Here is a 26,615-nt window from a genome sequence, read left to right as displayed (position 1 = left end):
AGTGCATATGCAAAGTGTGTGCAATAAGCTCTTCTTTCCAGCGTAAACTGATGAACGGCGGGAGACTTCCTTCGATGCAGATGCGGTGGGAGACATTCATGCACCACCGTAATTTTTTTCCTCACCAGCAGAAAGCGTCAGTCGCTGGGAGTCGAAGCCGGTCTTAGAGTGAGTCCGTATAGTCAGTGGTCGTCGGATTGCAGTAAGTTATAAAGTGACGGTACATACGGAACAGCGATATCAATAAAGTGAACAACTCATCCATAAAAAAGTGGTACAACAGCATTAAAGATATGTGAAGGTCAAGATGCTGTATCCTCTGGCTTTCATGAGGTGGTGCATCATGAGTACGCAGGAAAAAGCACAAAGGAACACTACCAGGATCTCCTCTGTCACCTTCACGACGTGTGCCTCAAACAACCGGATCTGTGAGCAGCAAAAATGTGGCAGCTTCATCACGATAACGCACCCCCCCCCCTCGCCCCATTCTGCGCACCTCATTAACACTTTCCTCGCCGAACAGAACGTTCCTGTAGTTGGTCAAGCTTCTGCTGAAAGGTCCCCTCGTGACTGTTGGCTATTTCCCAAGCTGAAAATGCTCCTGGAACGGAAACGATTTCAGTCGAGACATGTGAAACACAACGAGCTAATTGATCGCCATTCCAAAAGACGTGTACGAGATTTCGAATAATGGGGCGAGCGCTGGAAGAACTGTACGCATTACCAAGGACCATGGTTATTTCCAAATCAATAAATTTATTTCTGCCAACCAAAGGTTCGATACTGCATACCAAAAAAGTGAAGCACCCAGTAACAGAAGAGGAAGCGAAACTTCACGCATTGAGAGGTATTTCACTGATTAAAAAAATCGAGAGAAATTTACAAAGAATTTGACTGTAAGATACCATTTATCACTATGATGTTGTGCCCCTCTGGCCTGGATGAATGCACTGTTTCGGTTGCGGAGGGCGTCATTAAGCTCCTTCTCATGAGGCGTGGTGACGTGCAAGTGGTGTACTGGTCCTTGATATCCTCGACACTTGCAGCGGGAGAGAGTTCACATCCATGTGTGGTGCCACTCACGAAAAAAAAAAAAAGGAAGAAGAAACGAACATCAGAATTTTACATGCCATAGACAGTGTAGACATTAAGACAGAGCTCGGATTACTAAATGATGGTGGAGGAAATCGGCTGATTTCTTTTCAACACTGCCGGTTGCCTGGAGCGATCTTGGGATCTGAACCATCATCCCTTCAAATGCGAGTCCAGTGAGCCAACAAACGTGCTGTTGGGTACAGATCTGGGGATTTTTGTAGCCACTGGAGTATCGCAACTTCATTCAGACAGTTGATAGGCATGACTACCGTGTGCGGTACAGTCCTGTTGAAAACTGCTCCTGTTGAAAAGTGGTACCACCATACTGTCGCATGGGAGGTAACACATGAGGCAACTATATGTCCGTGATGTACCTTTGTTCTCAGAATGAGATTTTCACTCTCCAGCGGAGTGTGCGCTGATATGAAACTTCCTGGTAGATTAAAACTGTGTGCCCGACCGAGACTCGAACTCGGGACCTTTGTCTTTCGCGGGCAAGTGCTCTACCATCTGAGCTACCGAAGCACGAGTCACGCCCGGTCCTCACAGCTTTACTTCTGTCAGTATCTCGTCTCCTACCGCTGCAGAGTGAAAATCTCATTCTGGAAACATACCCCAGGCTGTGGCTAAGCCATGTCTCTGCAGTACCCTTTCTTTCAGGAGTGCTAGTTCTGCAAGCTACGCAGGAGAGCTTTTGTAAAGTTTGGAAGGTAGGAGACGAGATACTGGCAGAAGTAAAGCTGTGAGGACGGGGCGTGAGTCGTGCTTCGGTAGCTCAGATGGTAGAGCACTTGCCCGCGAAAGGCAAAGGTCCCGAGTTCGAGTTTCGATCGGGCACACAGTTTTAATCTGCCAGGAAGTTTCATACCTTTGTTCTCTCAGTCACTCCAGTCACCAGCCACAACATGAGACTAGGAGTATCGCCATTGTGCTTATCCAAAACATTGAAAGAATGAGACCTCATCCCAGGTTGCCGCCATACTCGCCATCGACCATTATCCAAGGCAGTGCAGTACGGCACCTCTCCAAATGCAGTCATTTTTGTGTGGTGTTTACATCAGCCTACGCATAGGAGAGTAATTTCTTAGTCTGGTTCCTGATCTTCTCCAACGAATGATACAGATTGTTGCGGGGAGTCCATCACTTGTTCTCAGATGGCAGGCACGGACATGAAGGAGTTACGAAGTGCCCGCTCCACAATGTGGCAATCCATCGTTGTGATGGACTGGAGTGTGCTCCCAGGCTTCCATTCAGTTCGACATCAGGCCACTGTCTATTTGAGTGCCCCACAAATGTGGATATTGCACGATTCAATCAGCTGGCCAAATTGATATAATAAAGCTCTTTCAAACTTCGTCAGATGCCAATAATGCAGTTTCACACGAGTACGTGTCATCCTCGTGTCCTTCAGTAATCGCTCAAAATATGACTCCTTTCACGCCTCGTATATGCAATATTTTTTTTTTTTTTTTGTCATCAGTCTACTGACTGGTTTGATGCGGCCCGCTTCGAATTCCTTTCCTGTGCTAACCTCTTCATCTCAGAGTAGCACTTGCAACCTACGTCCTCAATTATTTGCTTGACGTATTCCAATCTCTGTCTTCCTCTACAGTTTTTGCCCTCTACAGCTCCCTCTAGTACCATGGAAGTCATTCCCTCATGTCTTAGCAGATGTCCTATCATCCTGTCCCTTCTCCTTATAAGTGTTTTCCACATATTCCTTTCCTCTCCGATTCTGCGTAGAACCTCTTCATTCCTTACCTTATCAGTCCACCTAATTTTCAACATTCGTCTATAGCACCACATCTCAAATGCTTCGATTCTCTTCTGTTCCGGTTTTCCCACAGTCCATGTTTCACTACCGTACAATGCTGTACTCCAGACGTACATCCTCAGAAATTTCTTCCTCAAATTAAGGCCGGTATTTGATATTAGTAGACTTCTCTTGGCCAGAAATGCCTCTTTTACCATAGCGAGTCTGCTTTTGATGTCCTCCTTGCTCCGTCCGTCATTGGTTATTTTACTGCCTAGGTAACAGAATTCCTTAACTTCATTGACTTCGTGACCATAAATCCTGATGTTAAGTTTCTCGCTGTTCTCATTTCTACTACTTCTCATTACCTTCGTCTTTCTCCGATTTACTCTCAAACCATACTGTGTACTCATTAGACTGTTCATTCCGTTCAGCAGATCATTTAATTCTTCACTTTCACTCAGGATAGCAATGTCATCAGCGAATCGTATCATTGATATCCTTTCACCTTGTATTTTAATTCCACTTCTGAACCTTTCTTTTATTTCCATCATTGCTTCCTCGATGTACAGATTGAAGAGCAGGGGCGAAAGGCTACAGCTTTGTCTTACACCCTTCTTAATACGAGCACTTCGTTCTTGATCGTCCACTCTTATTATTCCCTCTTGGTTGTTGTACATATTATATATGACCCGTCTCTCCCTATAGCTTACCCCTACTTTTTTCAGAATCTCGAACAGCTTGCACCATTTTATATTGTCGAACGCTTTTTCCAGGTCGACAAATTCTATGAAATTGTCTTGATTTTTCTTTAGCCTTGCTTCCATTATTAGCCGTAACGTCAGAATTGCCTCTCTCGTCCCTTTACTTTTCCTAAAGCCAAACTTATCGTCACCTAGCGATTTCTCAATTTTCTTTTCCATTCTTCTGTATATTATTCTTGTAAGCAGCTTCGATGCATGAGCTGTTAAGCTGATTGTGCGATAATTCTCGCACTTGTCAGCTCTTGCCGTCTTCGGAATTGTGTGGATGATGCTTTTCCGAAAGTCAGATGGTATATCGCCAGACTCATATATTCTACACACCAACGTGAATAGTCGTTTTGTTGCCACTTCCCCCAATGATTTTAGAAATCATGGATTACGCTAACGCACTCTGCTGACTGTTCTACATGTCACATACAATTACAGCTCTAATCATTTACATACCTGTCGATGGTGTGTATGTGCACGAAGTTACAGTGACATCGGACCAGGTCTCCTGGGTACATTACTTTTTGTCAGGCAATATATATACAGGGTGAGTCACTAACTATTGCCACCTAGAATAACTCCGAAAGTATGATAGGAGCTGAAAAGTTTGTGGGGCAAAAGTTGCATGGGACAACGGGGGCCGTAATATGGCGTTGGTTTTTTGTTCCTAGGTGGGGTCGCGTCCGTAATATGAAGGTCAACCTTTTTTTTTTTAATGGGATGCTGTAGTTTGGTACTTGTTTTCTGATAGCAGCTATTGAGACGAATCCAATGATGTGTAACACTAAGGTCTTTGAAGGTCAAAAAGGTGGCATGAACGTCCATTTAGAGGTGTTCGAAGTGATGACCATTGGTATCAATGCAGTGCTGCAATCTTCTTATCATGGATTGAGTGGTATTCCTTATCACTTCGGCAGTTATCGAAGCACATGCTCTGACAATTCTCTCTCGTATATCCTGCAAATAGTAAATATTCGCCGAATCGGGGTATCCATATAACGTGCCACTGACATGTAAACACGATTCGACAGTTCCGCAGTACAACACTAATAGGAACGGTAAGACTGGTATCGTTGAATCAATCCAATGTCAATAATATATTTCTTCGAAGAACAAGTCGATACTTACGGGGAATGCCAACGAAATTCAGTGAGAGCTAGAGACTTATACGCTGAAAGATATCCTCAACGTACTCACCCTACACGTCGTACATTTAAATACGTGTATGATAAATTGAGAGCAACTGGATCTTTAACGCATCAAAAATATATCTGGCAAAGGAAAGTTACTAACGAAGAAACGGAAGTTGGTACTCTTGCCACTGTGGTTCGAGATCCTTGTGTTAGTTTGCATTAAATCGCAAGGCCAGGGTAGTGTTGTTCATGTTCTGCATCACCATAAATATCATCCTTACCATATCAGTCTGCACCAAGAACTAACTGGTACGGATTGTATGCGTCGCATTGGATTCTGCCGTTGGGCTCAACTTCAGATCGAGAGGGATGACAAATTTGTTAATTTGATTTTATTTACTGACGAGGGTACATTCATGAACCATGAAATGTTAATTTGCATAACTTGCGTTACTGGGCAACTGAAAATCCATGTTGGCTGCGGCAAGTTGCACACTAAAACCCGTGATCGGTGAAAGTACGGTGTGGGATTCTGGAGGACAGACATTAAGTCTCTTATTGGAAGAAATACCTTTAGGAATAAGGAATAGAATGTGATATCCAACACGATGGGTGTCCGGCACATTTTTCGCTGATGGCTAGAAATGAGTTGCAGAAACAATTCTCAGATCGTTGAATTGGACGCTGACGAGATGTGTCGTGGCCTGATCGTTCGCCAGACTTGACGCCTCTGGATTTTTTCTTGTGGGGATTCGAAAAAGACATTGTTTATAAAGACGTTCCAACTACACCTGAAGATATGCGAGAGAGAACTCTCAGAGCATGTACTTCGATAACTGACAAAGTAATAAGGAATACCACTCAATCCATGATAAGAAGGTAGCAGCACTGCATTGATACCAACGGTCATCACTTCGAACACCTTCAATGTGTAACCACATTATTGGATTCGTCTCGATAACCGCTTTCAGAAAATAAGTACCGAACTATAGCATCCCATTAAAATTGCTACACCAAGAAGAAATGCACATGATAAACGGGTATTCATTGAACAAATATATTATACTAGAACTGACATGTGATTACATTTTCACGCAGTTTGGGTGAATAAATCCTCAGAAATCAGTATCCAGAACAACCACCTCTGGCCGTAATAACGGTCTTGATGCGCCTGGGCATTGAGTCAAACATAGCTTGGATGGCGTGTACAGGTACAGCTGCCCATGCAGCTTCAACACGATACCACAGTTCATCAAGAGTAGTGACTGGCGTATTGTGACGAGCCAGTTGCTCGGCCACCATTGACCAGACGCTTTCAATTGGTGAGAGATCTGGAGAATGTGTTGGCCAGGACAGCAGTCGAACATTTTCTGTATCCAGAAACGCCCGCACAGGACCTGCAACATGCGGTCGTGCATTATCCTGCTGAAATATAGGGTTTCGCAGGAATCGAATGAAGTGTAGAGCCACGGGTCGTAACACATCTGAAATGTAACGTCCACTGTTTAAAGTGCCGTCCACGCGAACAAGAGTTGACCTAGACATGTAACCGATGGCACCCCGTACCATCACGCCGAGTGATACGCCAGTATGGCGATGACGAATACACGCTTCCAATGTGCGTTCCCCGCGATGTCGCCAAACACGGACGCGACCATCATGATGCTGTAAACAGAACTTGGATTCATCCGAAAAAATTATGTTTTGCCATTCGTGCATCCAGGTTCGTCGTTGAGTACACACCATCGCAATCGCTCCTGTCTGTGATGCAGCGTCAAGGGTAACCGCAGCCATGGTCTCCGAGCTGATAGTCCATGCTGCTGCAAACGTCGTCGAACTGTTCGTGCAGATGGTTGTTGTCTTGCAAACGTCCCCATCTGTTGACTCGGGGACCGAGACGTGGCTGCACGATCCGTTACAGCCATGCGGATAAGATGCCTGTCGTCTCGACTGCTAGTGATACGAGGCCTTTGCGATCCAGCACGGCGTTCCGTATTACCCTCCTGAACCCACCGATTCCATATTCTGCTAACAGTCATTGGATCTCGACCAACGCGAGCAGCAATGTCGCGATACGATAAACCGCAATCGCGATAGGCTACAATCCGACCTTTATCAAAGTCGGAAACGTGACGGTACGCGTTTCTTCTCCTTACACGGGGCATTACAACAACGTTTCACCAGGCAACGCCGGTCAACTGCTGTTTGTGTATGAGAAATCGGTTGGAAACCTTCCTCATGTCAGCACGTTGTAGGTGTCGCCATCGGCGCCAAACTTGTGTGAATGCTCTGAAAAGTTAATCATTTGCATGTCACAGCATCTTCTTCCTCTCGTCGGTTAAATTTCGCGTCTGTAGCACGTCATCTTCGTGGTGTAGCAATTTTAATGGCCAATATATATATAATTGGTATTTTGCCCTTAAAGAGCGCATTTGGACTAAACTACATGGCCAGTTCCTTTTGCTGCCTTCCTTGCTGCCCAAACTTCCCTCATTCGCTCGCTGTGTTTCTGTTTCCGGTCCTCTGTCCATGCTTCTTGTCGGCTTTGTGTCTTCGGCTTTATCTTGATTGCCTTTTTGGTAGCCCATATTTCTTTCATCTTCCGCCTGTGAACTTGCTTGCGTTCTGCGGTCCATTTTACGCCTGTTCGTTTGTCACATTGTATCTCATGTAGTTTACTTTTCTTAATGATGTTTCTGAATTGTATTCTGTCGTTTATTGTGTCTGCTGTTATGTTGAGTTGGTTAAGGTCGTTTTTTACCTCTGCCACCCATTTGTTGTTTCTAGTGGTTACACAGTCAAAGGTCTATTTGGTCAGTCTGTGTGATGGCATTCTGTATAGGTGTCCATAGAATTTTAGTCTGCGTTTTCTAATCTTTTCTGTGATTGTCTCCGTATGTTTGTATAGTTCCTCTGTAGGTTTCTTGGTCCATATTCCATTGTTGTTAGTTGCACCAAATAGTTTCCTAAGTATTTTCCGTTCTACTTTTTCTAGTTGTCTGATACGTGTATGCCCTAGGATTAGTGTGGTCTGTGCTGCATATAGTGCCTCGGGGAGCACCACCGTGTCGTAGAGGCGTAATTTGGCTTTTTGTGAGATAGACTTCTTCTTGTAATGATTCCACACTACTTTGTATGCCTTCTCCAGTTTAGTTTTTCTTTCTTCGTTTGAGTCTCTTATGTCCACTCATTTGTAGTGTTTCACCGAGGTATTTGAAGTTTGCCGTTTTGTAAATCGTGCCATACATTGTGTTCAGAGATGAGAGCTTATTTGTGCTCATAAACTGTGTCTTTTCGTAAGAGATCTGTAGTCCAGTTTTGGAAGCGATTTCGTGTAGTTTTTCAATAGCGTCTTTTGTTTCTTTTGTACCTTTCGTGAAAATCGCCAAATCGACTGCAAAAGCCAGGCATTTAATCTGTAGGTTTCCTAAGGTTATCCCCTGTTGTGATGTTTCCCATTCTTTTATTACCTTATCTAACACCAGATTAAAAAGGAGAGGTGAGAGGCCATCGCCTTGTCGGACACCTGTGCGAATTTCAATTGGGTCTGAACTTTACTTTGAAGGTCGTGTTGGTTAAAGTTTGCTCTATGATAGCCCGTGTTTTGTTGTCTACTTTGTATTCTGCTAGAATTTTGAAGGGGGTTTTCCGGTCGATAGAATCTTAGGCCTTTTTGAAGTCGACAAAGGTAGTGATCAGGTTCTGTTTGTGTTGTAAAATCATTTCCAGGTTCCAAATTTGCTCCGCACAAGACCGCCCTTTACGGAAGCCTGCTTGGTATTCCCCAATCAAGTGGTCGGTCCGGCATTCTAGTCTGTTTAGTAAAGCTTTAGAGAGGATCTTGTATGTAGTTCTGGGTCTTGTAACTTCCAGATTTCCGCGATGATGCCGTCTTCTCCTGGTGCTCTACTATTCTTGAGTGACTTGATTATTTTTTTAACTTCTTCTAGAGTTGGAGGTTCATATCTGGATTGTACATGCTCGTTTCTGTCATTTCTTCCATAGGGGGGTCCGTGTTGAGCAGTTTTTCAAAGTACTTTGCCAGAATGTCACAATTGTTATTGGTATTGGTTTCTAGGGTTCCATCCGGTCTTCTAAAGCACAAGTTGGGTGGTTGATATCCAGTCATATTTTCTCTGAACGTTCTGTAGAAGTTTTTTGTATTGTTCTTCATGAAGTCCGATTCGATCTCCGTCAGTCGCCGCTTATCATACTGTCGTTTCTCACTGCGAATGATTTTGCTTGACTGTTTCTGTGTTTTCAGGAAGTTCATCCAATTCTCTTGGGATTTATGGCTACTAAATTTTTTCCATGCACTGATTCGTTGGTCAATAGCTTGGTCACATGTGGTTCCACCAACGGTGTTTCCTTGTGCTAGTTTCATGGCCTCTCGGATTCTTCCTGAAAGTTGTGTCCAGTCTGTCGTTTTCTCCATTTTAATTTTGTCTAATATTTGTGTCTGGTTTAAAGTAAGGTATTCTGGATCTTGTCTAACAATTCTGTTCTTCTGGAGCTTTTTCTTGGGCAAAAGACGAATCCTGATCTGTAGTAGGTGGTGGTCTGAGTCGAAGCAGCCTTTACGTGTGTCTGGGTTCAAAATTTCTCTTTGTGAGTCTTTCTGGACTTTTACGTGGTCGATTTGTAGTTCTTGCTTTCCGCTGGGGAACTTCCATGTGCTAAGTTTCCGTGTTGGTTTCTTGAATTTTGTTGACATAATGGCGAGGTCGTGGCTTTTGCAAAAGTCTATCAGGTGTTTTCCGTTTTTGTTTGTGTCCTTGTGTGGAGTATGTTTTCCTGTGGTATGTCTGTATATCTTTTCTTTTCCGATTTTAGCGTTGAAGTCTCCCAGTATTATTTTGACTCTATGTGCAGGAATTTTTGAGATAGTTTCTTCCATTGTCGTCCAGAAGTCATCAATTTCGTCCGGGTTTTTCCTGTTGTAGTCATTAGACGGTGCATGTGCGTTGATTATTGTGTAGGATTCGTTGGCTGATTTCACTGTGATGGTGCTGATTCTTTCGTTTGGTGACGAAAAGTCGATTATGCTGTCCGTGATGAACCTGTGTTCTGCAAATCCTGTGCCAAAAAGCCTCTATTTTGTGTGTGTGTGATATCTATCCAAACTTCGCGTCAGTCGCATGAGAGTGGCGCAACCAGCACCACTCTGAGGATGCAAATCAGGTTTGCCGTAACTGCACGCCGTAACGGTTGTGAGCGTTAGTTAGCTTTGAGATTGCGCCGGGTGTGATTACGTTAGTGAAGAATGCCTTATTCCGATAAAGACGCCATTATCAGTACTTCACTGAGTTTGAATCTACATCTACATCTACATTTATACTCCGCAAGCCACCCAACGGTGTGTGGCGGAGGGCACTTTACGTGCCACTGTCATTACCTCCCTTTCCTGTTCCAGTCGCGTATGGTTCGCGGGAAGAACGACTGTCTGAAAGCCTCTGTGCGCGCTCTAATCTCTCTAATTTTCATTCGTGATCTCCTCGGGAGGTATAAGTAGGGGGAAGCAATATATTCGATACCTCATCCAGAAACGCACCCTCTCGAAACCTGGACAGCAAGCTACACCGCGATGCAGAGCGCCTCTCTTGCAGTGTTTGCTCCGCTATCATATAATCATACAATAAAGGATCCTTCTTTCTATGTATTCTCAATACATTACATTTGTCTATGTTAAGGGTCAGTTGCCACTCCCTGCACCAAGTGCCTATCCGCTGCAGATCTTCCTGCATTTCGCTACAATTTTCTAATGCTGCAACTTCTCTGTATACTACAGCATCATCCGCGAAAAGCCGCATGGAACTTCCGACACTATCTACTAGGTCATTTATATATATTGCGAAAAGCAATGGTCCCATAACACTCCCCTGTGGCACGCCAGAGGTTACTTTAACGTCTGTAGACGTCTCTCCGTTGATAACAACATGCTGTGTTCTGTTTGCTAAAAACTCTTCAATCCAGCCACACAGCTGGTCTGATATTCCGTAGGCTCTTACTTTGTTTATCAGGCGACAGTGCGGAACTGTATCGAACGTCTTCCGGAAGTCAAGAAAAATAGCATCTACCTGGGAGCCTGTATCTAATATTTTCTGGGTCTCATGAACAAATAGAGCGAGTTGGGTCTCACACGATCGCTGTTTCCGGAATCCATGTTGATTCCTACATAGTAGATTCTGAGTTTCCAAAAACGACATGATACTCGAGCAATGAGGTCCTGTAATATGGCTACAAGAAGCTGGATGTTACCTCTGTAATATTGCAGGAAGACTTCTCAGCAATGTAGCCGCTGTACATGACTGCTGACAGCGCTGGTCTGAGAATGTACAATCGTAAGAAGACCAGGCTGCGGACGGCCACGCGGCACTACCGAGAGAGAAGACCATCATGTTCAGTGTATGGCTTTGGTGCATCGTACTGCATCTGCAGCAGCAATCTGAGCAGCAGTTGGAACTACAATGACACAGCGAGCTCTTATAAACCGGTTACTTGAAGGACAGCTCCGAGCCAGATGCCCTGTAGCGTGCATTCCACTGATCCCAAATTACGGCCACTTGCGACTGCAGAGCTGTCAAGCGAGAGCTCATTGGAGGGCAGGGTGGAGGTCTGCTGTGTTTTCTGATGAAACCCGGTTCTGCCTCAGTGTTGGTAATGGCAGTGTGTTGGTTAGAAGGTGACCAGTTGAGGGCGTGCAACCAGTATGTCTGCGTGCTGGGACCTACACCAGGAATTATGGCCTGGTGTGATAGAAGGAGCATTGTCATGGTTGTTCCACCCACCGTCACTGCAAAGTAGTTAGTCAATGTGTCGACTGAGCCTGTTATGTTGCCTTTCATGAACAGCATTCCCAGGTGTCTTTTCCAACAGCATAAAGCTGGTCCACATACCACTGTTGTAACCCACCAAGCTCAATGGACTGTCGACATGTTGCCTTGGCCTGCTCGATCCGTCTGCAAGCGAGCACATATGGCCCATCATCGGACGGCATCTCCATCGTCATCCACAACCAGCATTAACTGTCCCTGTATTGACCGACCAAGTGGAACCGAAATGGAACTTCATTCCACAAACTGACATTCGGCACCTGCACTACATAATGCACGTACGTTTGCATGCTTGCATTAAACATTCAGGCTATTACACCAGTTATTAATGTACCAGCATTTCGGATTTGCAGTGGCTTATCTCCCACTTCCATTAACCTGTGATCTTACAACATCAGTCACTAAAATACGTTACCTAGACGAATGCATTCCCGAAATTTCATTCTCTACGTTAAATACTTTTTGGTGTTGTGACTTTTTTCCGTCAGTATATGAGGAAGAGAACAGTTTTATCCTTGTTAACCGCACCAGATGACAGTGAGCTGCATCTACACCTATACTCTGCAAACCACTCCACGGTGCATGGTGGAGGGTGCTTTGTGCAACACTTTCACTTCCTCCATTCCCTGTTTCAGTTGCGAATGGTTCGCGGAAAGAACGATTGATGGTAAGCCTCCAAGTGAGGTTGAATGTCTCGAACCTTTATTGTCTTTCTGTGAGATATACGTTAGAAGGAAGCAATATATTGGCTGGCTGTTCTAGAAACGCATGCATTTTTAACTCTGACAGCAAACCAACCGTGTGCAGAACGCCCTTTTGTAGCGTCTTCCACTCGATTTGGCTGAGCACTTGAACAATTATACACGATTGTGCTTAAACTGACACAATATTTTTAGCGCAACGCAATCTGACTTTCAATATTCCCTACAAAAGAATGGCCCTGACTAACATTAAACTATACCTTTCACAAATAACTTACCTCACAAAAATCTTCCTTACTCGAACTACTGCAATACAGCGAGCGCCACTACTGCCAGCTAAATAAAAGATTCAAACTACAGAAGGCACTAACTACTGATAGGGATAGTTAGCAAATGAAAGATATTAATAGAGAACAAACAATGTATTTACCTTAATAGTCATAGTATATATAGCAGTTCATGACAAATTACAAAACTCCGCCATCTCTCTCCCCACATCCACCACTGCTGGCGGCTCACCTCCAACTGCGCAATGCTACGCGCTGTTCACATTCAGCTGCCGTTGCCCAACACTACAATGGCAGACAATAATGCAAACTAGCCACAGACTGCACACAGCACAGCCAGTGATTTTCATATAGAGCGCTACGTAACGTTGCCAATAAGAAAATATAAACAGCCTACTTACATAGCCCCCATGCTCCCCACAAAAAATTTTACAAATTGTTTTGGCCAGTGGCCAATAATGATTTGATAAAATTTTTCATAATTGCACTAACAAAGATATCCAATGCACACACTTATTGATACAATGTTGGTCAAAAGCTAAAATATTCTCACAGTCCATAAAGACAGTCCTGATCATTTCGGATTCCTGAGGCGAGCTGTTGCCAACCGATCGATCGATAATGCTTCCTTGTTCACTACCTGTTTCACTGCCTACACCATTATTTGCCGCCCGCTCCATTTCCCTATGCACAATTACCAAATTACTACTGCGAATGTCTGTTAATTCACTACACAGTGGTGCTGATAAGCTACGCTCGTCGTCACTATTATTTTTCAGTTTACTTTGGAGCCTAGTGTTACGTTTTTCACACGCCATTATTGTCACAATATTTCACACGATAACACAGAAAAGCACAATTTGAAGTGCAAAAATAAGAGAACACATTAACGTAGCACAGAAAATAATATGTAGTTAATTGCAAGCGCAGCTGCGAAATACTTGGTGCAAATCTACATGCATGCCACAACAGTTTTACTGTACAAGAATGAAAAACTGCAACTACAAAGGAAATTCTCTCTACAATTACGTGCTAGCAATAAACAAAAGCTACACTAATTACACAAACTAGAAGAAAATATCAGAAGATTCCAGTGAAGTATCCTCGGCTAAGGGTCGTCATATGAAACGTCCCCTTTGAACAATTATACACGATTGTGCTTAAACTGACACACAATATTTTTAGCGCAACGCAATCTGACTTTCAATACGCCCTACAAAAGAATGGCCCTGACTAACATTAAACTATACCTTTCAGAAATAACTTACCTCACAAAAATCTTCATTACTCGAACTACTGCAATACAGCGACGCCATTATTGCCAGCTAAATAAAAGATTCAAACTACAGAAGGCACTAACTACTGATAGGGATAGTTAGCAAATGAAAGATATTAATAGAGAACAAACAATGTATTTACCTTAATAGTCATAATATATATAGCAGTTCATGACAAATTACAAAACTCCGCCATCTCTCTCCCCACATCCACCACTGCTGGTGGCTCACCTCCAACTTCGCAACGCTACGCGCTGTTCACATCCAGCTGCCGCTGCCCAACACTACAATGGCAGACAACAATGCAAACTAGCCACAGACTGCACACAGCACAGCCAGTGATTTTCATATAGAGCGCTACGTAACGTTGCCAATAAGAAAATATAAACAGCCTACTTACAATTTCAGAGACGCTTTCGCACTTACTAAAAGAACCTATAACGAAAAGTGCTGCTGTTCTGCGGATCCTCTGTAACGGGTGTTTTTTAAGCTACCTTCTTTGTGGCTGGATTACTCTTCTTGATCATTCTGTCAATGAATCTCAGCCTGGCATCTGCCTTACCTGGTCATTCCACTTTAAATCGCCCCGTACCCTGCCTCCTAGATATTTTATCGATGTGACTGCTTCCAGTGATTATCCTGCACTCAAAGGATTTTCTTGCGCTCCATTTACCTCGTTTTAATAGTGTTAACTTTGCCCCTACCATGGACCCGGCGTTTTTGGAGTGGTGGCAGGAACGTTTGCCCCTACAGAAGGAGCAGCAGGAGCTGCAGCAGCAGCAATAATAACAACAGGCGCTGGTAACACAGGACGCGGACTTGCTTCGCTCTCTTGCCTCACCGGCAGAGGGCCAACAGGTCGCGGGGCAGTTTTCTTCTCCGCCCCCGACGCCAATTGCCAGTTTCGTTGAGTCTACAGACAGGTGGGAGTATTATCTGCACCGGTTCGTTCTGGTTGATAAGGTCGCCTTGTTATTGTCCAGCAGTGCGTGTTTACATTGTTCAAAATTTGGAGTCCTCCACTGAGCTTCCCTTTGACGAGCTTTGTCGGTTGCTTACTCAGTATTTCGGTCATCAGATCCACCTGGTAGCGCCACAGTTGCAGTTTAACCAGCAAAACAAACGCCCTCGGCAGTCGTACACGGCCTGGATCGCCGATTAGCCATGCCTCTGAAGCAAGTGTCGTTTTGAGTGTCCAAAATGTGCTATCTCTTAATCAGACTCGGCAATTTTGAATGTGATTGTCCGGTTAGATCCCGATCCCAAGGTCCAGACTCGGGCATTGACTTAGTCCGACCCTTCTTTAGCAACATAGCCCAAATTGCAGAATAGCGTGAGCTTACGGCGGCTGCTCAGGAAGTCCTTTCTGGTAACTGGCAGGTAGCGCAGTTAGGTGCGCATGGTCAACAGCTCTGGTGCCTCACGGGGTACTTCAGGTGGCCTCGCTTCCACCTAGTCAACTTGTGTCGCCGCTGTTGACTATTCCGTTGCAACAGCGTCCCGGCGTTGTCCACCTTCGGTCGTGCCGTGCTCGGCGGGTTAGCGTCGCTTCCAGTGTTGTAATTTCCGCCTCGGCGATTTTTGGGTTCTCAGTATCGTATTCCTTCCACTTGTTCGATGAGCAACTGGTCCTGTCGCGATTGTCATTTTTTACATGTTCGCCGAGTCCGTGTGTAGAGTATGCTGTCAGATAGGACATTTGGCAACTGCTTGTGACAGGTGGCGAGCCGCAAGTGAGTCGTCGGACGCCCCGGTGTTTTCCCTGGACTGTCGGACTGCCTCTAACGCCTGTAAGGCTAGGCGCAAATTGAGACGCGTATAGCGCGTGTGGAGCGACGCAGCGCAGCGCGCGTTTTTGTAACATCGCAGGTTCAAATGGGACGGCGCAAATTGCGACGCGACGCGACACGCGCCTGCGCCAGGTCGCGCGGCGTTGTGGTTGAGGCACAGTTTCTCGCGTCGCGCGTGGCTCGCTGGCACCGTGGGAAATTTGAGGCGGGGAGCGGAAAAGTAGCCCGGCCATATGCTCACATCGGAATGGCGCATATCAGCAGTGGTAGTATTGCCCATACGATAAATTTTGCCTCACTGTGTACTAAAATTTACATCACAATAAGTGTTTCGTTTTTCGCCATTTAAACGCTCCGGCTTTCTTCGTTAGTACGTTATACTTTTCTGTTATTTATATCTTTATAGTTTTGTTTTGTTTTTCTTCTGTCAAGAGCGGGTTAGGAGATATGAGAGATCTTGCGATTATTTCATTCTCGCGGGCGTGAGATCGGAAGTGAGCGCGCTACATGGGATCCATTTTCTCGAGATCGGAGGCAGATAGAGACCTCCTCCCAAGTCTAAACAAAAATTCAGAATGTTGGCTACATTTCATACGCAGCAACATATGGTGTAATACGTACCAAACGCAAAATCATAGCGACCCCTAATTTTCGTTGCAAACCTTTTGAGTTTTGTGTAGTGTCTTACTAAAATGTGTACATCACAATAAGAATGGTCATTAGCGAGTTGATGGGCACTTCCTCACGAAGCTGACATATAACGCTGCAAGTAAGGCAAAAATCACATATTTTCAGTGAATAGTTTCTGTAAAATCGTTTGAGAAAGATAACAGGTTGCTCTCACTTCAGTTCTGTCAGCGCAGAGCGTCGACAGTCGGTGCGTGCGAAGTATGCGCTGCACCCGCGCGACTCGTGCGGCACGTGCGTGTCGCGCTGTAGTGTCGTGTCACGTCACACGTGCTATACGCGTCTCAGTTTGCGCCTAGCCTAAGGCTAGGCGCAAATTGAGACGCGTATAGCGCGTGTGGCGCGACGCAGTGCAGCGCGCGTTTTTGTAACATCACAGGTTCAAATCGGACGGCGCAAATTGCGACGCGACGCGACTGGGACGCGACACGCGCCTGCGCCAGGTCGCGCGGCGTTGTGGTTGAGGCACAGTTTCTCGCGCCGCGCGTCGCCCTTGCTTCGCTAGCACCGTGGGAAATTTGAGGCGGGGAGCGGAAAAGTAGCCCGGCCATATGCTCACATCGGAACGGCGCATATCAGCAGTGGTAGTATTGCCAATACGATAAATTTTGCCTTACTGTGTGCTGAACTTTATTGCCTTTGGGTAGTGTTTCGCTTTTCGCAATTTAAACGCTCCAGCTTTCTTCGTTAGCACGTTATACTTTTCTGTTATTTATATCTGCATAGTTTTGTTTTGTTTTTCTTCTGTCAAGAAAAATGTATACTTCAGTAACTGATGAGCCATTGGCCGCTGGAATTGCACCACATGCCTCTGTGATGTTTTCAGATCGCAAGAAGGGACAGAGGGTAGTGAATAAAGAAGCAAGGAATATTATAAAATCATGTGATTAAGAATCAAGGCAGGAAAGTAAAGCAGGGTTATATTCTCGCTGCCTAGTAAGCTAGCGTATCTGTAGGATCTGTTACAGAAATTTAGAAAGGGATAATCTCCACAGGTGTGATCCCTTTGCGCTTGTGGTAAAAAGCGTCCAAGATCTGAAGTATAGAAGTTTCACTGTGATTACTCTGATATGGATGTAATAATGTAATACGACACACTGTACTACATGCATGTGAACAACATATTTCCACTGCAAGCTAGAAACAGTCGAAAAGCAGTCACAAATAACAACGCTTTAATTGGTTCGCCGTAATGAGAAAAGGCATTTCAATTGTTGCATGGACATTATCAGCATTAATAAACTAATTATACAACAACAGGCTACACAAATGAAGAAAATGGTCGGTATTATTACGAAAGTAGGAATATTCTAAAAGAGTGTTATGATTAGATATATTTAATTTGTTGAAATGTGCTGCTGACAAAGGCAGATGTACTTTCATGACAATGTTTTTCGAACTCCATCTCACAAGGCATTCCTGTCGCGCGCATTATCCTTCGCTGCTGACAATACACTGACCATTGTGTTGTGCGACAGATCATTTGTTTATTTTTCTCAATAATAACTATTTTATTGGCGATCACGCATTGTTAGTTTGGCAAGCCCTGGGTGAGTAAACAGTATCTGGCATGTGCCTATCATTTCGCCTGAAGGAACGCTCGTCATTATTTACTGCTCAGATCAAGAGAAGGAATAAAATCCTTCGGTAAGTTTCCGTTCCAGTCGCTCAGTGTTAAAAATACGATGGGTTACGGGGATTCCACCAAAATTCCAACAGAATTGCCAATCTGTTTTTGTGTGAGTTGTTAACCTTTTCTCATTCGAAGAAACATCACTATTTATGAGTAAAGGCCACATTTCTCTTGGTGACTGGTTTAATTGTACTTCCTTTGTCACAATGTGATTTGCCAAACTCATCTCACAGCAGCTATTGAGACAGAATTCCGAAACGGAGGGCCTCATTAAACAAGCAATTGGCAATCACAGAGCTCAATAGCTTACGAAAAACCTCATAATATCGGTAGATAAGAAAGTTCCGTGTGTTTAATAATTGGCAAAACACTCTCCTCCTTGTGTGCTATCATTCGCCAAACTTTCGTTTCGATGTCTCGAGCGGTTTAGGAGATACGAGAGATGTTGCGAGTATTTCATTCTCGCGGGCGTGAGATCGGAAGTGAGCGCGCTACATGGGATCCATTTTCTCGAGATCGGAGGCAGAGATATCCTCCCAAGTCTAAACAAAAATTCAGCATGTTAGCTAAATTTCATACGTAGCAACATATGGTGTAATACGCACCAAACGCAAAATCATAGCGACCCCTAATTTTCGTTGCAAACTTTTTTAGTTTTGCGTAGTGTCTTACTAAAATGTGTACATCACAATAAGAATGGTCATTAGCGAGGTGATGGGCACTTCGTCACGAAGCTGACATATAACGCTACTAGTAAGGCAAAAATCATATATTTTCAGAGAGTAGTTTCTGTAAAATCGTTTGAGAAAGAGAAGAGGTTGCGCGCGCTTCGGTTCAGTCAGCGCAGAGCGTCGCCAGTCGGCGCGTGCGAAGTATGTTGTACGCGTCGCAATATGCGCTGCACCCGCGCGACCCATGTCCTTAGTGTCGTGCCACGTCACACGTGCTATACGCTTCTCAATTTGTGCCTAGCCTAAGTGTCGCCCCAGCGTATTTTGCTAATGTTGATTGTGGATGTGCGGCCGGTCGAATTTCAAGTGGACATGGGAGCATCTATCCGCCTCAATTTGGATTCTTACAGAATCTTGGGGTGCTCAGAGTTGCCACGGCCACTCCATCAGATTGTGTCTTACAGTAAGTAGTTCACGTTCTTGCAAGGGCGATTCTCCATGTCTGCATCTCAGATGAATGTTAAATGGCACCTTACAGTGTTATTGGTCCATTCGCCGTTGTTCGGGCTCAGTTCCTTTCCCCATTTCAGTTTTCACGGTATTGAAGAAGCGCATTTAGTGTTTCAATCCGTTCCTTCTCACCATTTGGGCTCCTTACTGCGGTTCTACAGCCCATTGTTCGGAAATACCTTGGGCTGGCCAGAAAATTTCGAGGCACATGTTTATTATGAGCCGTCGGCGATCCCGAAATTTCGTCGTCCCCACATTTCCTTCGTCCTGCGCAACAAGGTAAATGCCGAGTTGCAACGTTGGCAAGATCAGGGTGTCGTTCCTTTTATTTCGTAGAGCCAGCGCGCCACCTCTTCGGTTGTGATTCAGAAGTCCGATGCCGCTGTGCACCTTCGTGGCCGTTCTAAACAGGCAGTCAATGCTCAGTGTGTCGTGGATTCCTGTTCCATTCTGTGGCAGGTGTAGTTGTTGGTGAAGTTTGTTGTAACTGCGACCGGAACGGTCTCGACGCACAACAAGAAGATCGAAACAACAGAGCCACAAGAAAATCTAACTAGACAATCTCGTCCACTTGTACACAGAACAAGATAGTAAATATGCTGCCTAAGGCGAGGCGATACGTCCACGGGGAGGGGGGGGGGGGGGGGGGGGGAAGGGGCGCAGGTCATACTAATCTCAGGAAACAATGACTCGAGACAACATACAGCACTTCTTATTAAATAAAACAGTAAACCAGTGGAAAACTGCTTTTAATAAACATTTTAAATACAAGAATGCACTTGTACAATCCGAGAAAACATGCAGCATTTCTTATTAAATAAAACAGTAAACTAGTGAAAAACTGCGAATATCTTCTGGGGGGGGGGGGGGGGGCAGCTCCACCACCTTGCCCCTCGATCGGTACGCCCATGCCGTCTGGTACGGATTCAAATTCCGCGGCGCGTGGTACTAGAAAGTTGGCGGACAGCCAGTATTTTTCCTCCATTGACTTACACGATGCTTACTTGCATCAATTACCTTGATGACATCTAGGTCACGGGCCCTATTAGGGAGAAACATTTGCAGAACCTTCACTCGGTTTTCCAACGCCTCCTTGAGAATGACCTCCGTTGCAAGATGGAAAAGGGAACTTTTCCTCCATGAAGATACATTTTTGGCTCATGTCCTTAGTAAAAATGGTCTCAATCCCACAGAAGACCATATCAAGGCATTGTCAACCTACCAGCACCCAAGAACCTGAAAGAGATCCCGCTCAGTTCACTCCCCAGGTTGCACACGTCTGCAACCTCTTAACCAGCGCCGCGCCAGATTAGCCGAGCGGTCTAAGGCGCTGCAGTCATGGACTGTGCGGCTGGTCCTGGCGCAGGTTGGAGTCCTCCCTCGGTCATGGGTATGTGTGTTTGTCCTTACGATAATTTAGGTTAAGTAGTGTGTAAGCTTAGGGACTGATGACCTTAGCAGTTAAGTCCCATAAGATTTCACACACCTTTTTCTTAAGCAGCTTCGCCAAAAGGGTAAGTTTGTTTCGTCTGCAGATTGTCAACTGGCTTTTCAGTCTCGCAAGTAGCGCTTGTGATCTGCTTCCTTTAAACCAAGTGAACTTTAACCTAGCCTGTGATGCCTCCTAGTATGGCACTGATGCCATCTGGTCCCATCGCAACCCGGACGGCACTGAAAAGCCCATTGCTTGTCCACTGAAGACACTTTCCATTACACTTCAGAACTACTCACAGGAGGAAAAGGAACATTAGCTATTACTTTCCGGGTTAAAAAGTTTCACGTCTTCCTGTAAGGGGTGACGTTGCTTCTCTTCACTTACCACAAGCCGTTGGTTTTCTTATTTTGCCCTCGTTCCAAGGCGAGTGTCACACTGGGGCTTGAGCCGAATCAAGACATTAGCGCAACATCACATGTACTGCACACCGATCGATCATGACAACGAACATCTGATGCAGGCTTTGTGTACACAACCAGGGCGCATCCCTGCAACAGTTCTCTCCTTGGCTGGTCCCCGAGCACACTGGGGACAGGATGCACGTCCATTTCTGGGTAGCATGTGGCTGTTGGTGGTCAATGCGTTATCGAATTTCTCTGTTCGTAGCCAAGCAGTCGTGCACATCATTGACTGCCACCGTCCCCGTGATGTAGGTAATTTTGCCATTGAGGGCACTTGTGTCTGATAAGGTATACAATTTGTGTTGCGAGTGTTTGAAGACTTTTGCATCCGCAGTGGAATTCAGAATCTGACTCTTTTCACTCGGCTTCTAACTCGGAGTGGATCACCTTGTGCGTACGTTCAAGACCCAGATGCAAAGTCCGTGTCTGCTTCTTCCCACAACGATGCATCGTCGAGTTTTCTGACTACATACCGGGCAATGCCAGTCAGCAGTTGCAGCCCAGCAGAACGTAGCAGCGTTGTCACGCCTTCTGCAGATACTAAAGATATAATAATAGATCTTTCTGCGGAGTTACACGCAATGGGATGGCATTCTACAGCATCAAAATGATGTACAGGATGCGGAAATGAATCTACATAAAATTAAAACGATCATAAATGTATGTCAGTGTTGAGCAATGTATTAAAATAAACGTCTTATGTTTAGAAGAACGTTAGGAATGAAGTAAAAACCAAAAATCTTGAGTAATAATATTAATTTAATAACATGTGTAAGGACATTGTTACAGTGAACATGCTTACAAATAAAACGGAAAGTGTATGGTCTAACAAAGACTTTTACTACGGTCGCAAAAGACGACCGAATATAAGCGATATTACGTTTAATTTTTAGAACGTTTATTTCTTGGATGACTAGTCATCACGGATTTAGTCTTGGAGTCTGCCTCCTCCAGCACATGCAGAATGATTTCAAATAGAGCGCCAAACACATCTGTACCACAGTTCTTTGTATTCACCTATGTCTCCTCATACACTGAGGCAGTGCTGTTTTCCTGGGAGAACGCTGGGGGATGCGTACACCTAAACTTTTTTTGTCGACAAAGTAATTTTTTTACGATATCATATTGCCACCTCTGAATGTGCGAAAGTTTTGGACTCGTCAAATTGGCCTGAGGTTCCTGAAATTACATGTGGTGAAACGAATATCAAAACTTTGTGTTGTCATTTCGCTCTTCCGGAGAGAAAAACATGTAGAGGATTTCGGGAGTATTTGATGGAGAAGAAAATTCCCGCATCCCTCGTTCCTCTTCAGAATGCACTGAAATGTGTTCCTATATCAACGAGTGAATGTGGACATTGGTTTTCCCAAATGAATATGATCGTCACGCCAACAAGATCTTCATTTCATCTTTCCACGGTCAGCAATCTGATGTTCATAAAGTTGGTTGGTCCTCCACTGATGCTGTTCCAGCCCATGGACTATGTACGCTCTTGGTTCATGAAAGGCAGACATCTTGCTACTGATAGCAAGAGTAAAGTAAGAAGGCGTGAAGACTACAGCAGCCTTGAACTGAAGTCAGTTTGGAAACTGTTGTAATGCTATTAATGTAACTAACTCTGTAGTTTTAAATTAAATAAATTTTCAGCTGTTTTAAAAATTGGGTCAGTTGAAGCACGGGATACCACCCATTATCTATGCATTTCGGGAGCCAAACAAGGTTCAATAAGATTTTTGTAGTGTAGTTTCTATTGTTGTGATGATAGGTGTGGATGATTTTTGTTGTATTGTGTCGTTTAGTGGTGTTTTATAGGTTAAAATATGCGTTCGGTAATATTTCCTTGTATTGTTTTGTATTTTGAAGGGTTGGTTGGACTCACCTGTTTCATTTGAGGTGTATTATAGGCCAATTGAAGTATACGATACCATTTTCTTTTATTGTTCAGTGGTTGATGGGAATAGCATGCTTTATTTGAGGTGATGTAAACTGAAGTATTCGATACCACATTCTCTTGTATGTTAGGGTGTTTCTCGGTATTGCCTGCTTCATTTGAGCTGTAAAGTCAACTGAAGAGTCAGATACCATTTTTTTTTTAGTTCGACAAGGCGATGCAGACCCCATGCTTCAGTTATCAGTAATTTTCGCTACATTATATCCAATGTCGGAGTACCCTCCAACTTTTTTTTAGAAAAAAAGTACTGCACTGAGGTGACAAAATACATGCGACAGGGATGGAAACACATAGAGATGGCGGAGTATCACGTACGCAAGATATAAAGGGACAGTGCATTGACGTAGCTGTCCTATGTACTCATGTGATTCATGTGAAAGGGTGTCTGACATGATTATGGCCGCACGACGGGAATTAACAGATTTTGAACGCAGAATGGTAGTTGGAGCTAGGCCAGTGGGACATTCGGTTTCAGAAATCGTTAGAGAATTTAATATTCTCAGATCCAGACTGTCAAGAAAGTACCGAGAATACCAAATTTCAGGTATTACCTCTCATCACGGATAACGCAATGGCCGGTGGCCTTCACTTACCGACACAGAGCAGCAGTGTTTGCGTAGAGTTGTCAGTGCTAACAGACAAGCAACAATGAACGAAATAACCACAGAAACCAATGTGGGACGTACGATGAACGTATCCGTTAGGGCAATGCGGCGAAATTTGGTGGTAATGGGCTGTGGCAGCAGACGACCAGTACGACTGCCTTTACCAACAGCACGACATCGCCAGCAGCACCTCTGCTGGGCTGGTGACCATATCGGTTGGACTCTAGACGACTGGAAAACCGTGGCCTGATCAGATGAGCCCCGATTTCAGTTGGTAAGCGCTGACGTATGGGTCGAGCTTGGCGCAAATCCCATGAAGCCATGGGCGCAAGTTGGCAACAAAGCACTGTGCTAGCTGGTGGTGGCTCCATAATGGTGCAGACTGTGTTTACATGGAATGGACTAAGTCCGTTGATCCATCGTCTACTTGGGGACCATTTGCAGCCATTCATGGACTTTATGTTCCGAAACAACGGTGGAGTTTTCATGGATAACAGTGCGCCATGTCACTCGACCACAGCTGTTCGCGACTACACTACTGGCCATTAAAATTGCTACACCACGAAGATGACGTGCTACAGACGCGAAATTTAACCGACAGGAAGAAGATGCTGTGATATGCAAATGATTAGCTTTTCAGAGCATTCACACAAGGTTGGCGTCGGTGGCGACACCTACAACGTGCTGACAAGAGGAAAGTTTCCAACCGATTTCTCATACACAAACAGCAGTTGACCGGCGTTGACTGGTGAAACGTTGTTGTGATGCCTCGTGTATGGAGGAGAAATGCGTACCATCACGTTTACGACTTTGATAAAGGTCGTATTGTAGCCTATCGCGATTGCTGTTTATCGTATCGCGACATTGCTGCTCGCGTTTGTCGAGATGCAATGACTGTTAGCAGAATATGGAATCGGTGGGTTCAGGAGGGTAATACGGAACGCCGTGCTGGATACCAACGGCCTCGTATCGCTAGCAGTCGAGACGACAGGCATCTTATCCGCATGGCTGTAACGGATCGTGCAGCCACGTCTCGGTCCCCGAGTCAACAGATGGGGACGTTTGCAAGACAACAACCATCTGCACGAACAGTTCGACGACGTTTGCAGCAGCATGGACTATCAGCTCGGAGACCATGGCTGTGGTTACCCTTGACGCTGCATGACAGACAGGAGCGATTGCAATGGTGCACTCAACGACGAACCTGGGTGCACGAATGGCAAAACGTCATTTTTTCGGATGAATCCAGGTTCTGTTTACAGCATCATGATGGTCGCATCCGTGTTTGGCGACATCGCGGGGAACGCACATTGGAAGCGTGTATTCGTCATCGCCATACTGGCGTATCACTCGGCGTGATGGTACGGGGTGCCATCAGTTACACGTCTCGGTCACCTCTTGTTCGCATTGACGGCACTTTGAACAGTGGACGTTACATTTCAGATGTGTTACGACCCGTGGCTCTACACTTCATTCGATCCCTGCGAAACCCTACATTTCAGCAGGATAATGCACGACCGCATGTTGCAGGTCCTGTACGGGCCTTTCTGGATACCGAAAATGTTCGACTGCTGCCCTGGCCAGCAGATTCTCCAAACCTCTCACCAATTGGAAACGTCTGGTCAATGGTGGCCGAGCAACTGGCTCGTCACAATACGCTAGTCACTACTCTTGATGAAGTGTGGTATCGTGTTGAAGCTGCATGGGCAGCTGTACCTGTACACGCCATCCAAGCTCTGACTCAATGCCCAGGCGTATTAAGGCCGTTATTATGGCCCGAGGTGGTATTGATTTCTCAGGATCTATGTACCCAAACTGCGTGAAAATGTAATCAGATGTCAGTTTTTGTATAATATATTTGTCCATTGAATACCCGTTTATCACCTGCATTTCTTCTTGGTGTAGCAATTTTAATGGCCAATAGTGTAGTTTGAAGAACATTCTGGACAATTCGAGCGAATGATTTGGCCACTCAGGTCGGCCGACAATGTCATGGGACATAATCAGACGTCAGTTCGTGTATAAAATCCTGCACCGGCAACACTTTCGTATTTATGGACTGCTCTAGAGGCAGTGTGGCTCAGTTTTTCTGCACGGAAGGTCCGACGATTTGTTGAGCCCACGTCACGTCGAGTTGCTGCACTACGCCGGGTAACAGGAGGTCCGACACGATACTGGGAGGTACCCCATGACTTTTGTCACCTACGTGTGTGTGACGTAACAGACCAATTTCTTTACTGCGAATAGGCAGTGCAACAAACGTAACATTATCGTAGTATCGACACTGTAATCATCACAAATGACAGCAACATCCATTAGCTGTGACGACACTGGCGTTCCCCCTTACTTCTTGGTTCCTATTTCTTCTTTTCCGCCTGCCCAATACTTTACCCTCGTACAGCTTTCCAATTCTTGGTCCACAATCGAGTTTGGTGTTTCTTTTCATTCCGTACTTATTTCACTATTTCAGCATATAACGGTTTCTTTTTGACGAAGGTGCACAGATTGTCTCAGAGCCATTACATGCTAACGTGATCAGATTATGGATGCTGAACTGTTGCATTTAGAAAGTATACCCATGCAGTGATGGAAAGAAATACAGGTTTTCATAAAATATTCAGTAATAACTGTAGATTTACCTTCCTATTTTCTGTCAAAATAACGAGAAACTGGCATGTTTCACTTGCCTCATCACCACCCATTCCTCTGCCCAGACTTAACAGGGATCAGCAAGGGACAGCAGCAGTCAGAAGTCGTCATATTTACCTCATATTGAATGCATCCGATTACCTTCGGCAAGGATGTAAGCTGAAGTAATTAATTAAAATTTTTGCCACGGCTGAGACTTGAAACCGGGTCTCCTGATTACTGGCCAGATGAACTAATCTCTACAACACCATAGCGCTGTGGTACGGTACTTGCATAGCCTACATGAGTGCAACGCCTTCCCTTACACACTTCAATTCACATCCGCCGAGTAAGCGGTAGACCCGAGTTCAAGTCCCCGCAGAAGCACTAATTTTAATTCATTGCTTCAGCTT

General features: G+C 44.9%; 1 protein-coding gene across 1 annotated transcript in view; it reads left to right on the top strand.

The window, feature by feature from the left end:
- Positions 1–26,615, top strand: part of LOC126088175 (methyl farnesoate epoxidase-like) — a 153,778-nt gene that overhangs the window by 18,157 nt on the left and 109,006 nt on the right. The gene's annotated exons all lie outside the window — the stretch shown is intronic.

The sequence above is a fragment of the Schistocerca cancellata genome, chromosome 6, assembly GCF_023864275.1.
Source record: "Schistocerca cancellata isolate TAMUIC-IGC-003103 chromosome 6, iqSchCanc2.1, whole genome shotgun sequence".
NCBI lineage: Eukaryota > Metazoa > Arthropoda > Insecta > Orthoptera > Acrididae > Schistocerca > Schistocerca cancellata.
This window is presented reverse-complemented; position numbering and strand designations above follow the sequence as displayed.